The sequence below is a fragment of the Cryptomeria japonica genome, chromosome 5 (genome assembly GCF_030272615.1).
Source record: "Cryptomeria japonica chromosome 5, Sugi_1.0, whole genome shotgun sequence".
NCBI lineage: Eukaryota > Viridiplantae > Streptophyta > Pinopsida > Cupressales > Cupressaceae > Cryptomeria > Cryptomeria japonica.
In genome coordinates, this window is record NC_081409.1 from 591,152,857 (window position 1) to 591,169,327 (window position 16,471).

A 16,471-nucleotide genomic window follows, 5' to 3' on the forward strand; every position below is an offset into this window, starting at 1 on the left:
CCTTCAACTCTTGGAGACCTTTCCAATGAGTTAAAAAACTCGCAATTTCGAGCCATGAGTAGAAAGTTAGGTCTAGTCAAAGTTAGAACAAAAATTTTGAAAATTTCGTAGTTTTTGATTTTATTATGTAATAAATAAATATGACTATTGAGTTTCGATTATCAAGGTGTTTTGGTGACCCTTGGAATCTCATGAATTGTTATATGTTGTATTTTTGAATAGAATGAACTAATTTTTGGCTTGCTTCAATTCTGTGTTTACCTTGTTTGTGTAAGCAAATCCATAATACCACAGGTTCTCACTTAGGTGTTGTCATCCAAATCCATAATTCGGATCAATACCACCTGTAATAATGTTGAAGATGACACATAAGACTGGCAGGATATATAGTTGAGTGAAATAATATGTGATCTGCATATCCTACCAGTCTTATGTGTCATCAACATTATTACATGTGGCATTGATCTGAATTATGGATTTGGATGACAACACCTAAGTGAGAACTTGTGATATTATGGATTTGCTTACACAAACAAGGTAAAGAAAGAATTGAAGCAACCCAAAAAGTAGTTCATTCTATTCAAAAATCCAACATATAAAAATTCATGAGATTCAACGGGTCACCAAAACCCCTTAAGAAGAGATTGTATTTATGAAAGAAAGGAAGTATTGCAAATGCTAGGCAGCTGAAAGTTTCAAACAGGGAAAAAATTAATATTCCAAATAATCATAATGCCATTCAATCCACAACATTCCCCAATCCCAACTTCCCACCAATAAACTATTGTTGGTCCATAAGATAATGGGAAAGTATGGAATTTAATTGCTCACTTCCTAATTTGCTTGAAGTTTAATTAGCCTTAGTCCAAGATGCTCACTTCCCTCTTCTTGGGGAATGCCTTGTTCAGATTGATTCTTACATTGTCGAACAAAATGAATGAATTCAATATCTAATGGACAACAATAAATTTCAAAAGAAGGTTGTCAAACCATAAGAAAATATTTTAATGTAATACCCAATAAAAAGATTTGTTGTAGAGACCATGCAGGAAAATTTGGAGTAGATTAATCCACCCAAGAAACGTGCCTCCCAATGTGGGTAGTTGCAGGTCAACTCAAGCTCACGTCAATGATTAGGGAGACCCTATTTTCCACTCCATAATAATGTAAGATACTCTTGCAAAATAGAATTAGGAAAGAACATTGTGGATCTGAACCATGTTGTTCTTAGTTTTAGGTTCCATATATTGTTTGGTTTAGTGGACGTCACAAAAAAAAATTACTCATTCATTCATACTTTTACATATCTCATATATATGAACATAGCAAGTTACTTTCTATAGTTATAATATTGAAGATAAATCGGAACTTTTGTGAGATACAATCACAATATTTAAGGGTTCTATTTTTCATTTTAACAATAAATAATAGAGAAAAGGATGAATGTTGGTAAATATTGGATAGAAAGTCTAGTTTTAGATACGGTGGCAACAACAATGCAGGAAAATGGAACCCAATGCCCTTCATGCCTTCATGAGGCAAATTTTTTATTTTGATTCACTTTTAGTGTTTAAACATATTAACAAGGTATAAAGGACCATTTTAAATGTGTTTGTAGTGATTTGGAGTCTTAGAGATTCTTTTGGGGTCAATTTTTTAAAAGTTGCAAAATCTTGTCAATGTTGTCGTAGGGATACCAAGAGTTGGTAAATGAATCCTAATAGAATTTAATCATTTTATTAAGGTCTATTAAACCTATTTAAAGATATTTTTAATGGTTTAGAGTATTAGGAAGTCATTGGAGATCAACGATCATAAATCACAAAGTTGAACCACAAAAAGTTGTTAAGCAACTTTCATAGTAAAAGTTGTCATTTTGTAGAAAAATGTGGTTTTGGGTAGTTGGATTTTGAAATATGGTTTGTAACTATTGGGGGATATGTTTATATATTTATTTAACCTTTACACATCAACCATGGGTATATTGGATGTGATTTGGCTTGATTGAACTAATAAAATCTATCTCTACTCTTGTATTCAGAGTTTTTTCAGATTTTTATTGCTGCTTTTTTTTTTGGGTACGACCTGTACGAACGTGATGATGGGTTGAACCTTATATGGTTGGAAATATATTTTAATTACATAAATTTTTAATTCTTACCAAGTCAAAATAAAATTTCATTTAAGTTGTCTAATGGTTGGATCTTTCCAGTCACCCTGTTCAGAAACTAGGTTTTCCTAGCGTAGTAGTCCTATTTTGAGACACATGTTCCGAAACAACCATATTCTTATTTGAAATATGTTTTATAACTTCCAAATGGGTATCCAAAAAATATTTTATATTTTATATATGAGTTTTGGATTGAAATTTATCACCATTTTATCAGTTTCTAAAACCTACTAGAATTGGGTGACCTTATTAAAAAAATCATAGAAGTTGGTTAGATCTCTACTCTTGGAAGCCATGGAGGGTTTTAATAGGTCATGTTGAAATATTCAAGTTTGTCTCAAATATTTGGTAATGGTTTTGAGTGTTGGCTACCAAAATTGAATATTTTAGCCTTGTGTAGGCTTAAGGGTTTTGTAGGCTTTGAAGGAATAAGAACCCATAATATTTAAATGTGATTAAAAAAAATTGGCTCCTACTCTTTCCTCTGCATCATTTTTCACCAAAATTAAACAAATTAACCTCAACTTAAGATCTGATCAACAACTACAATAACAAAGATAACCTTCACATCAACAACACACATAACATAGATTCAAGCACAATGGGGAATGCACATGTATTCAGGCACACTACCTAGATCTCACTGCTTGAAAACAACAAAGGGCTACAACCTTGGGAAGGATCGTTTCCTTACAAAGATTAGACACCAATCTAGATTACATAAACTAAAAGAATAGCATCTCCAAATGCCTGATCATAGTTCCGATTAAGAACACTTTCTACTCTGCAACACTTCTCTACTCTTCTTCACACTTCTGAAATATCAATTCACTTGTATTCCATACAAAACTCAAAGAATTGAGACACACATCTTACATGATTATTACACTTATTTATACAAATCATCAACCTTAATTTCAAGGTCAGCTCAACTCATAAGACTTAATTACAAAATTACATCACATGATACATAAATCAATATGTGGACCAATACAATGCCGACAAGGACATAGGATGGACCTAAATCAAAACCTCGAACATGCAACACCACTGAATATTTCACCAAGTTCATCTACAACACGTAAGAACCATCGGGTCAGCCAGAAAGTCGTATAACACGAAGAATACTACCAAACCAATAAAATCTTCAATAACACACACAATGATCAATGCTGACCAGCAACACATATAGAACATGATCTGGAAACACCAACAAACAATGTGAATTCCACTGCAACAACTCGGATTACAAGAATCATCATCATCTACCTTTCGGAGTTCAAGAACACCAACATAACTTGCTAACAAACTGAAAGAGATGCTTGTGAATTTTCAAATAATGAACAATTCAGACTTAGGACACACATGAACATCCCAAACATTCTCCAAAATCCGCTCAACATAATGAATCAATTATAGAGCAATACAAACAAAAAATCACAACTCTACAATACAAAACCAACAAAAAAACTAGTCATCACACTGAACCTTATAACTTGATCATTAAATCACCTTTTGGAACACTGAAACTCATGTTGAATCAACTGAAAGATACTAATCTTTGAATCCTTAAATCTTCATCATCATATTTGCAATAACCAACCAAACCAACTCTTTGCAACATTGAACATAGGAATAGGTTAACATCAATGACAACTACCCATTCCAACTCTAATATCCAACAATCTCCTCCTTTGGCATTGATGGCAGCATATGCAAGTGAAAAAAAATCAATGCAAAGAAATAAATCAACTCCAGCAATCACCCCCTAAGATCATGCACATAGAGATCTCTACCTTAGATAGATAAGATAGTTTTTCATATGCTTCTCTCCCCCTTTGACATCAATGCAATATGCACATAAGGAAAACAATATTATCTCCCACTTGCCAAATAATCTCAAATTTGAATACCTGAACCACAACACTAACTACTCCTTCTGAGCAGCAACACCCACTCATCAATCCAGATATCAGGATAAGACTATGAAGTCCACTAGATTGATGCATCTCAATGCATCTAGTTCACATCAGGAGGGAAATCACCCCTAACTTCTCTCTCATATATACAAATGTATTTGCAGGCAAAGGCTTTGTAAAGATATCTACAATTTGTTCCTTTATAGATACATACGCCAATCTAACTTCTTTCTCATTCACCTTCTCTTTCAAGAAATGAAACTTGAATGATTTATGTTTTGTCTTAGAATTCAACACCGGATTCTTACAAATGTTGATAGAACTTGAATTGTCACAATATATAACAGTAGGCTCATTATAAACAACTCTAATATCCTTTAGCATCCGATTCATCCAAATTACCTAAGTACAGTTGTTAGCAACATCAATGTATTTAGCTTCTACAGTAGATAAATAAATAGCATCTTCCTTCTTACTTGTGCAAGCAACCAACTTATTTCCCAAGAAGAATGCACCACGTGTAGTGCTCTTTCGGTCATCAACATCACCTGCCCAATCAACATCTGTATAAGCACTTAAAATGAAATTATCATTCTTTGGATACCGCAATCCATAATCAACTGTTCCCTTCAAATATCTAAATATCCTTTTCACAACAGTAACATGACTTTCCTTAGGATTAACCTAGAATCTTGCAACAAGACATGCAACATCCATAATGTCTGGGCTATTCTAAGTCAAATATAGCATTCCAACAATCATAGATCTTTACAAAGTTTGATTAACCTTTGAAGATTCATCATCTTTTGTCATCTTGCATCCGGTTACCATAAGAGTTGCAATAGGTTTAAAATCACATATCCCAAACTTCTTTAGTAATTCCTTCACATACTTTGATTGAGATATGAAAATGCCTTTATCGATCTATGTAATTTGCAATCCCAAAAAGAATTTCATCTCACCTATCATAGGCATCTGAAAATATTTTTTCATATCATTGACAAACTTCTTACTCAAATAATCATCTCCTCCAAAAATAATGTTATCAACAAAAACTTCAACAATCAAAATATTATCATTATCAATCTTGAACTATAAATTACTATCAATGGTACCTTTATAGAATCCCAACTTCATCAAATACCTATCCAAGCTGGAATACCAAGCTCCAAGGGATTGTTTAAGTCCATACAATTCTTTCTTCAATCTACATACCATGTCTCCTTCATCTATCAATGAGAATCCATCCGGTTGTTCAACGTAGACTTCTTCTTCCAACTCACCATTCAAAAAGGATGACTTCACATCCATCTGATATACCTTGAAATTATTATAAGCAACATATGCAAGAAATAATCTAACAACTTGAATTCTAGCTACCAGAGCAAAAGTTTCCTCAAAATCAATTCCTTCCATTTGTGAATATCCTTTACATACCAGTCTTGCTTTGTTTCTAACAACTTCTCCATCTTCATCCAGTTTATTCCTGAATACCCATTTAGTACTAGTTACATTCTTGTATTTAGGTCTCAGAACAAGTTCCCATGTATTGTTCTTCTCAGTCTGATTTAACTCTTCTTCCATAGCTTTTACCCAATTTTCATCTTTACAAGCTTCAGCAACATCTTTAGGCTCAATCTTGGAAATTAGACATGTCTCTTCAGCAACAATTCTTCTCCTAGTCATTACACCTTTATTTTTATCACTAATAATCTAATTCTCTGAATGATTTAATCTTATATACTTGGGGGTCTTCTGATTGTTCTAATTTTTAGTCTCTTGAACTCCTTCACAGCCAACAACATCTAGATTTACTGACTCTTCCAGATCACTCTATTTTATGCTCCGAGTTTACACTTGATTTGAACTAACATCTTGATCATTAGATTCATATCCACATGCTTTGATTTGTTTCTCATGACACTTATCAACCTTCACATTTTCACTTCCCATTATTTTTCTCAGTCTTTTGTTGTAACATAGGTAGGCCTTTCTCTTAGTATAATATCCCAAAAAGATTCTTTCATCACATCTTGCATCAATTTTTTCTATATCCTCGTCTCTTTTGATATTACATTTACTTCCAAAGATTCTTAAATATCTAACTATAGGAACATGACCAGACCATAACTCATAAGGGGTCTTACTAGAATCACCTTTTATATGCACCCAATTGAATGTGTACACAACAGTGCTAACATATTCTCTCCAATAGATATGCGGAACATTTCCTTCAATCATAGTCGCAGTAGCATCCAAAATAGTTATGTTCTTCCTTTCAACTACTTGATTAACTTATAAGGCACTGAGAGGAGGGGGGGGGGTTGAATCGGTGCAAGCAAGAACAATAACACAAATATGAACACCACTTTAATCAACTTTAGAATCAATAGGCATGCAAGAAAGATATCCATATAAGCCAAAACCAAATAAGACATGCACACCATAACACAATGATTTATATGTGGAAACCCAAATTGGAAAAACCACGTTGGGAATTAGTACCCATAAGATTCACTATCTGCATAATAGAAATCTTTGACTGGTTAAGGTCTTACAAATTTGCTCGGTTAAGAGTAGGCCCTGTTAGGAGTCACCCGATGAAAGGATTTACAACTTATCTCTTTTATAAGCCTTACTCTGTTAGGAGTAACCTTGCTAGAGGATTTAAACTCAATTTGTTGAGCTACCCGGTTAAGGGGTTTATAAAATCAGGCCTATTAGGACCTACCTGGTTAAGGGATTTTCATAGCTGCAACCATTAGGGAACAACAATTAAATGATCTATATGTAGCACCTCTATGCTTGATAATATCCACTTTAGTTATGCTCAATATATCAACAACACATCAATACAGAGCTTCATGATTCACCGCATAATCAAATTCTCAATCTGTGCTTATGATCTCATCATCTATCTCATAACTCATCACACTTTTTATAAACATCTCAAATTAGTCGACTAACAACCTTGGAACAATTTCCTAGGTTAAATGAATCTAGTCAATCTTTCTTAGCAAGCTTCACTTATGTCGGCCACCGACATAACAACTCAAAATAAAACATTGTGTACCAGTTTACCGATCTTAGTGACTTTGTTCTACCGGTTAGTTGTTCTTCTTGATTGACTGCCCTATACATCATATTGAATCTGTTGTTATGGTATGAAACATAGCTACCTAATACAATCTCCAACACTCCTATAAAACCACACCACCTAACTCTTCACCAATCTCCAGTACCGATCGTGTGAAGTCAACATTGTCACTGTTTACCGACTAAAGTCCTATTTGTCATTTTAGTTGTCTCCTATACTAGTTATGCTTTACCAGTTGGCCTAAAGGACTTAGACATACTATCAAAACATAGTTTCCATCAATGATAACATAAAACAAGTCATCAATCAGCCTATTACATCAAAAACATCATCATGAAGCGAACACTACTCCATTCTACTAAGGGGTTCACAGAGCAGATAACTGTCTCCTAATTCCATGCTCTTCAAAAAAGGAATTAAACTCACCGAAAGTGAATTCTCCTTCTATGTCAGATCTTAGACACTTCAACTTCAATCCTATCTCTATCTCCACCTTAGCTTTGAATATTTTGAATTTCTCCAGTACTTCAGATTTCTCCCTTAGAAAAGTGACCCACATCATTCTAGAATAGTCATCAATCAACAACATAAATTATCCATCACCCTGCAAGCTTCTCACCCTAGAAGGACCACATGAATCAGTATGCACAAGATCTAATATCCCATTAGATGCATATTGTTTACTCTTGAATTAAATTCTTATTTTCTTTCCCAATTGACACTCTTTACACACTGGATTAGTAGGCTTCACTATCTTAGGCAGATCTCTAATAACTTGGATAGAACTTATCTTAACCATACAGTCAAAATTATCATGACATATCCTCCTATGCCACAACCAACTTTCATCAATCTGAGCAATTAAACAACTTTTCTCACTAGCATTCAGATTTACCTTTAGTTTTAGTTCTTGATGCAATTTCTATACCAAAGCTATTCAAGATTTTATATTTCCCATTCTTGAGTTGTAAATCATATCTCTTATCAACCATCTATCCAACACTCAAAATATTATGCTTGAAACCCTCAACATATAAAACATCATCAATATTATGCTTACCATCAAGATAAATAGAACCTCTACCATGTATTACATAAGCTTTGTTGTCTCCAAATCTTACTACACCACCACCATTCTTCTCCATATTCACAAATTTACCTTTATCACCTATCATGTGATGTGAACAATCATTGTCAATCACCCATTCATCTTTCTCTTCAATCTTAGCAGTCGAGGCTTTCTCTTCAATAATGCAGCTTGTAGAACCAATAGGTACCAGATCATCTTCCTTGATAGAAATGAATACAAATTCATCATTTGAATTCTCTTTCATGTACTCATCATCTTTCACACCTTCATCAACAACATAATAACACTTCCTAATATCTATACTTGTGATTATGATTTTAAGGCTTATCATACTTTGACACTCTTTCTGGACACCTAGAAACAAAGTGTCCTATCTTATTGCATGAAAAATATTTCAAAGGTAACTTCCCTTCATACTTATCGGCTCCCTTAGGCAATATTCTGGAAATAAGTTCTTCGAGCTCTTCCAAATCTCTTTCCTATTCTTCCATCTCTCTCATTTCCCTTTCATATTTGGAAACCCTACTAGTTGAACTCTCTTCTGGATCATACTTATGCTTCTCAGATATAGTAGCTTTAAATACAGTCTAGTTTTTCCATGTGATTCTCCAAGTTCACTTAATTCAAAAGTAGTAAGCTTACCAACCAACATGTTTGTTGTCATAGTTGTCATAGTCTGAATCTCATCAATAGCAACAACTTTGTGTTTGTAAGAAAGAGAGAAGGATCTAAAAAATTAGATAGAATCTTATCTTCTTCAATGATTCCACCAGTACATCTGATGTTCAGTACAAGATCATTCACTTTAGCCATAAATGAAATATTGTCATCTTCTCCCATTCTCATCATCTCATACTTTCCTTTCAAGCTCTACAATTTGGTAATTTTCACATGTTTATCTCCTTCATACAAGGTTTCTAACTTCTCTCAAATCCCATGCACAGTCTGCAATCCCATTACATTAGTCATCTCTGAATCAGTCAGGGCACTCAACAATGCTTCTTTGGCTCTTATTTTATGTTCAACATCCTTGATCTTATTTGCAGTAACAAGATCATTCTGAGAAACATTGTAGACATTCTTTGTGATCTTCCAATAATCTTCTCCAAGACATTTCAAGTGACACTCCATTTGGTTCTTCCATATGGTGTAATTAGTTCCATCAAATCTTGGACTCGTCTTCTTGAAAACAACAATTGTCATCTCAGATCTCCTCAAGAGGTCAAGCTTCTTCCAAAGAATATAGCTCTAACACCAATTGTTGGCAACAAAAATGCAGGAAATCTAAGAGGGAGGAGAGGGGTGAATTAGTTTTCACCAAACTTAAACAAATTAACCTCAACTTAAGATCTGATCAGGAACTAATAACAAAGATAAACTCCACATCAATAACACACATAACACACAAATTTTTGACATGGAAAAACTGGTTAAGGAAAAACCCACGGTGGGAACCTACCCACAATATTATGATACTCTATAGTAGTATGTGTAAATATTACAATGGGGAATGCACATGCATTCAGGCACACTGCCTAGAGCTCACTGCTCAAAAACAACAAAGGGCTACAACCCTGGGAAGGCTCACTACCTTACAAATATCGAACACCAATCCAAATTACATGAACTGAAAGAATAGCATCTTGAAATTCCTAATCACAGTTTTGGTTAAGCACATTGTCTTCTTTGCAACACTTTTCTGCTCTTCTTCACACTTCTAAATGATCAATTCACTTATACGCACATACAACACTCTCAAAGAATGTAGACACAACAAAAACACACATCTTACATGATTATTACACTTATTTATATGAATCATCAACCTTAATTTCAAGGTCGGCTCAACTCATAAGACCTAATTACAAAATTACTATATATCTGAAATGAGGTTTACTCAATCAATAGCATAGACAAGCAAGTATACCAATGAAAGATAACAAAATAATGATCTAAATGACAAAACAAGTTAATCATCCATCTCCTAGGATTGTTCAATTGTTCTTTATCCCCAAGGATCCTTCAAACCAAGATAGCTCTCAGATTATATGAGCACTTGATCTCTAGGATGACTACCCAAAGAATGAGGGATAGATGATAAAAGATCTAAATAAAATGTGCAACTAAGATCTTAGCATGATATTGATATGAAACTAGCTATGATATGGTGCAATATGATGAGATTAGGATGATATTTAAACTAGCATGAAGATGATATTAAGATGATATACTACTAATATGATATGCTTATGATATGCTAAACATGATTATTCTAAGACTATAATGCTATGATAATGCTATTACTATCTAAAATGTTTAAGCTTCTGAGAGAGGCAAATACAAATTCTTGATGACCTGGATGGATAAAACTAGGATGTTATAACTTGGGATTCAAATTATGAAGAAATGGGAGCTATTTATAGAAGAAATGGTCAATTGGATGGCCAAGATTGAATTGGCTTAAAAAGGGCTAGGATTGAATGATTTTCAATCCATGTGAGATTTTCAACCCAATCCCATGTTGACAAGTGTCACCATGAGATTGCTTGAGAGGATAGGGGAGAAAAATTAAATGTTGGAGTAGACATGGTGGTCAATCCCATGTGGGCAAGGTTATTGGATAAAGCTATTATCCAAGGATAAAGACTTTGTCCAATGGACAAACTCTTGTGCAAAGGTTAGTGTGTTGAGAAGTGAAGTCTTGTAAGAGCAATAAATTCTTTTTGAAGACTTTGGAAGTTAACTTGTTTGAAGGGAGAAACCCTTAATGGCTTATGTAAGATCCTTTAATGGTTATTGAAGACTTTGGGGTTTGAGAAGTTACTTGTTTTTGCTTAGGAATGTGACAATGTTTAGGATAGGATTTGATTTTAGAAGTGGGGTTTAGGAGGTTCTAGAAGAATGATTAAGATGCAAGTGGATCTTGTAGGAGGATGCAAGTGGGAGGGTAATTAGGATTTTTAATTAAAATAAAATGATTTATTTAAATTAATGGGTGCAACTTGCATTTGTAGGGAAACACACATGGGACGACAATTTATAAATAAATATTGATTTATTTATATCAGAAGATGAATTTAATTAAATGTAAATTCAATTAAATTTGGAAAGGGTATTTAATCAAATAAATAGGATTTATTCAATTAACAGAACAAAGGTTAATTAATCAAATATTAAATTTGATTAATAGCTGAATAGAAGAAAGGAGACATTAATTAAATCTTAATTTAATTAATTGTTGGATAAATGATAATTAAAAAAATAAAATTCATTTAATTAAGTGGATAGAAATAGGTGTCTACATTTTGCCCCTCTTTGAAGTGACGTGTGACTACATGTTGATTCAAAGAAAAATCGCTCGATATGTTGCCGAAATTCTCGATTTTGATGGTGTTGACAAAATCCCTAGATATTGATTTGGATGTCGATATGATAATCATGCCCCCTTGGGAGATGAATTGAGAAAAATTTGATGATCAAGTCGATTTTGTTGATTTTTAAAAAAAATTTGATTTTTGAAATTTTTGGATTTTTTGGATTTTTGAAATTTTTGAAATTTTGAAATTTTCGGTCTCCCGATAAAAAATTGTTTGATTTATGAAAATGTGGTGCGAGCAGAGAACACACATGCCCCACATGTCCATCAAGGTAACACACCCAAGGTGACATCACCACTGACCATATAAACCCCTAGGGTTTCCTTTCCACCTCATTAGTGCACTTGTCATTTGGAGATTGGAGCTACGAGAAGAGAAGAGAAGGAGAAAAATGATACCACCCCATCACTGCCATTGATCTGAGTGTGTTCGTCAATTTGAGAGGCCAACAATGTATGGACCTCCAGTAAGTTGAATTTTGAACCTCTTTGTCTGATTTTTCAAAGTTTTTGATGTGTTTTTTTGCGTGGTTTTGTGCCCTAGATTTTTTTTTTTTTAATGCATATGAATTATTTTGAAGTGCATTTGATTTTTTAATTAGCACATCTGTTTTTTATCATGGTGCATATAATTTTTTAATTAGCGCATTTGAGTTTTTAATTAGCACATTTGATGGTTTGATTAGCACATTTGAGTTTTGATTTAGCACATATGAATTGACGCATAGGATGATTGTTTTAGCACATTTAGGACAACAAGCATTTTTGGATATTTTGTAAAGTTTTTGAAGTTTGCAAATTTGATATTTAGATTGTGGATGGTGTCTGATACTTGTTTCTATGATTAATAGTACTTGATTTTGTCCAATATGTGGGAGATTTTTAAATTTTGATGTGGGTAGGACTTGATAAAGTGTTTGTTTTGTGTTTGGATTGATAGAGTTTATGATTGAAACTCTAGATTGATAGCGTGACTTGTTTTACTGATAGGAAAGGTCTGATTGATAGTGTATGATCGATACTCCAAGTGTTTGATAAGTTTGTGACTAGGTCACTGATAGGATAGGCTAAGATGAACCTTCCCATGTTGATAAAAGTTTAAGATCAACTCTCTTGAGTTGATAGGGTGACTGATGTCACTGATAGGATAGGATAAGATGAACCCACTTGATTTGATAAGAGCTTATGATCGAAACTCCTAAATGATAGCGTGAGTTTCGTCACTAATAGGATAGGATAAGATGAACCCACCTGATTTGATAAGAGTTAGATCAAAAATCACAAATCATAGCGTGACTGATGTCACTAATATGATAGGCTAAGATGAACCCACATGATTGATAAGAGTTTGAGATTGAAACTCCCGAATGATACCATGACTTTTGTCACTGATAGGGGCTCAATAAGATTGATTAAGATCTCATGTTGATATGATAGAATAATTGTTTGATTTAAGTCATGATGATTGGTCCATTTGATAGAGAGAATTGATATGGTGTTGATATCTTGATGTAGGTGTCATTTGGTGTGTTGATATCTTCAGAGTGATACCTAAAGACATTTACTAGGAGCAGAGATCTTATAGATGATGATAAATAAGTTATTGTTATGTGTGGCTTATCACACATCCTATTCATGTTGTGTTATCAAAAGAACATGGCTCTATTGACTGCATTAGCAGAGAGGTGGCATAGTGATCATAATACCTTTCATCTACCGAATGGAGAGATTACAGTGACACCATAGGATGTATATCAGATCTTGCAGATTCCTATCACAAGCGAGTTGGTCACCTATGATGTTGAGGAGTAGGGAGGCATAGAGGCATTATGATAAGTTTTTGGTGATCCGCATATCAATGGATACTTGATCACATGATAGTACATGGTTGATCAGTATGCGTTGCTGCCTTTGGTGATAGAAGGTTTGATTGGTGGATTCATGTGTTCGGACATGAGGTCACATGGGTTTTCCATCGGATGGAGATGTGTATTGTAGCAAATGGTGGGGAATAGGATATGTTATGCATGGGGGATCTATGTGTTGGCCCACCAATACCATGATTTGCACCAGGTAGTATATGATGAGGCAGCCATTTTTTCAGCAAGGGTGACACTTCTTTAGATCTGGGCATGGGAGCATATAATAGTGACCCGACTAGTGGTGGAGAGATCATGACCACTTGGGTTTCCATATTTGTTCATGTATCGGCAGATAGCTTCCCAACACATGCTTGGGAATTTGGAGTATTGGAGACAAGTACTGGATGATATGTATTATGTGATATGGAGACCCTATATGGATTGTGAGGCTTGGCTCGAGGATGCTACAAAGATCCTTGTGTTATTTCAGAGTAGGTACCTGATAGGGTGGACCCCCTATGTATTAGAGTGACTTCTTTTGACTCGTGTGTACCCGCAGTTTGGTCATACCTAGGGGATGCCTCAGGGTACCTCCATATATGCTTGAGTGCACAAGGAGAGGATAGATTGGGGTCTGACCTTAGATTTTGAGATAGCATGGTCAGAGCTCTACTCACTTCCACAAGTATGGTGCAAGATGCATTTGGGGCTAGTGGATGTAGGGATGACGATGCATTATGCTCATTATTTTGCAGAGCATCCCTTCCCTCAATTGACAAGGCCAAGGGATCCAGTATCACCATTAGAGGAGGTATAAAATGATGATGATAAGGGAGGGACATGAGATCAGAGGGGTGGTAGACAAGGTTGGGGGAGAGGTAGAGGTAGGGGAGGTGGTGGGATTGGCAGAGCTAGAGGTCAGATCAGTCGAGGAGGGGATGGTGGTGGAGGAGATGAAGGTGGTGATGGAGGAGGAGATGTAGGTTGAGGTCATGGTGTGATTGGGAGAGGTGGTGGATGGTGACATGTTATAGGCCGAGGAGGTCCATTATAGCTAGGGGAGGTGACAAGAGGAGTAGGAGGTGAGGAGTCAGACTCAGAGGGGACTGAGTATGAGGAGGGTTCATCAGAGGAGACGGAGTCAAAGGAGTCAAGAGAAGAGGTGATGGGTGGGATGGAGGTTACTGGGGAGGAGGAGGAGGATGATCCTTATCCATTCATTATGAGGAGGAGGATAGACATGCCACCACCTGTTGTCCCAGTACAGGCTACGTCAACACAAGTTGCATAGGATTCATGGTCATTACAGCCATCGGTGGTACAAATTTCAATGACTTCTCATCAGTAGTCGACACAGATAGCTACCTTACAGTCTATGGTATAGAGGCTATAGGGTTGGCTGACATAGGCATAGACACAAATAGGCCAACTGCAGAGACATGTTACCTCCCTTACCCTAGAGTGAGATATAGTTGTGTGTGTGAAATTTGGAATCTGTATCTAAAACACAAACACTCAATAAGTCATTGCATGCATGGTTAGTTGATCAAAATCAATGAATGTAAAACCATAACAAATTGACCTATTGCCTCCTAAAAGATGCGAGTATAGATTTTCTCTTAGATTTATCTAAGCAATACCAGTGAATAGACCACACCAAGATGGAGGATTTAATCTATATGAATGCAAGATTAAGCTATATGAAATCTAGATGCAAGCAATAATTATCAAGTTATATGATTCTATCAAGCTAACATGATTAAGCTAATATGATTAAGCTAATATGAAATAAGCTAAGATGCAATGTTCTCAATGACTCTAGAGCAAAACCAGAATGATAACAATAAAATCTCTAAGCTTTTTTTATTCAGAGATGGGAGTCTGAATTTATACAAAATCTAGAGAGAAAGCGACGGTTGAGATTGATTGTTGATGAGCAATCAAGATTCTCCCAGAAGTAGAACAATCCAAGTGATTTGATGTGATTGACTATTTTCTTTAGATTTGAAGGAGATAATATTGAGTTAAAATTGAGATAAACTTAGAAAAATTAATTTATTCCAGTTTCCTTTCTTAAAGCAATCTTTTTTTGATTTATTCCCTTTTATTCAATTTCGCTCCTTTTTTGAAATTATCTCAAATTAGTTCCTTTTCAAAATAATTCCTTTTTTATTTAAATGGCAAATTAATTTATTAATTAAATATGCTAGGATATTTAATTAAATAAATAGGATAATTGATTAAAGAGATTTTGATGATTTATTTAATTGAAAAGATTAATTTGCCATGTGACAATGATGATTTAGGAAATAATTAATTAGCTGCTCAAAATTGATTAATTGTCTTTGGTTAGGACCTTGGTGATGTAGTCGAGATTAGGGGCCCATAGTTTCGATGACCATTTTTAGGGTATTACATTTTACCCTCTTTGAATTGATGTGCGAGAAGCGCATTGATTCAAAGAACAATTGATGTCAGAGAGATATCGGTTTTGAACTTGATGGATCATGAACAGATGAAGAGCGAGATACTCGGCTTGATTTGAAGCGATGAAACTAAACAGATTGATCAAAACTATACTGATCCCGAACTTGATTGAACTAGGACCGACAAAGAGTGAAGATGCCGATCTTGAACTTGATGGATCGAGAAGTGGGTACTGATCTAGAACTTCATTTAAACTAGAATCACTTGAACGAAGAAATAATACCGATTCTGAACTTGATTGAACAAGACCTGATTTGTGAAACATAATGTCCATCTTGATTTGATGCGATGTAATGAATACTAAGAGGGGGGGGGGTGAATTAGTATACCAAGAATTACTGAACTCAAACACTTAAACAATTTAGTAGTAAACTGGTATAACACTTTTATTAACAAACCGGTTAACACAAATGCAAACCAAACAACAAATAAGGCATTCACCCACAGAAGCACAATCACCATAACACAAG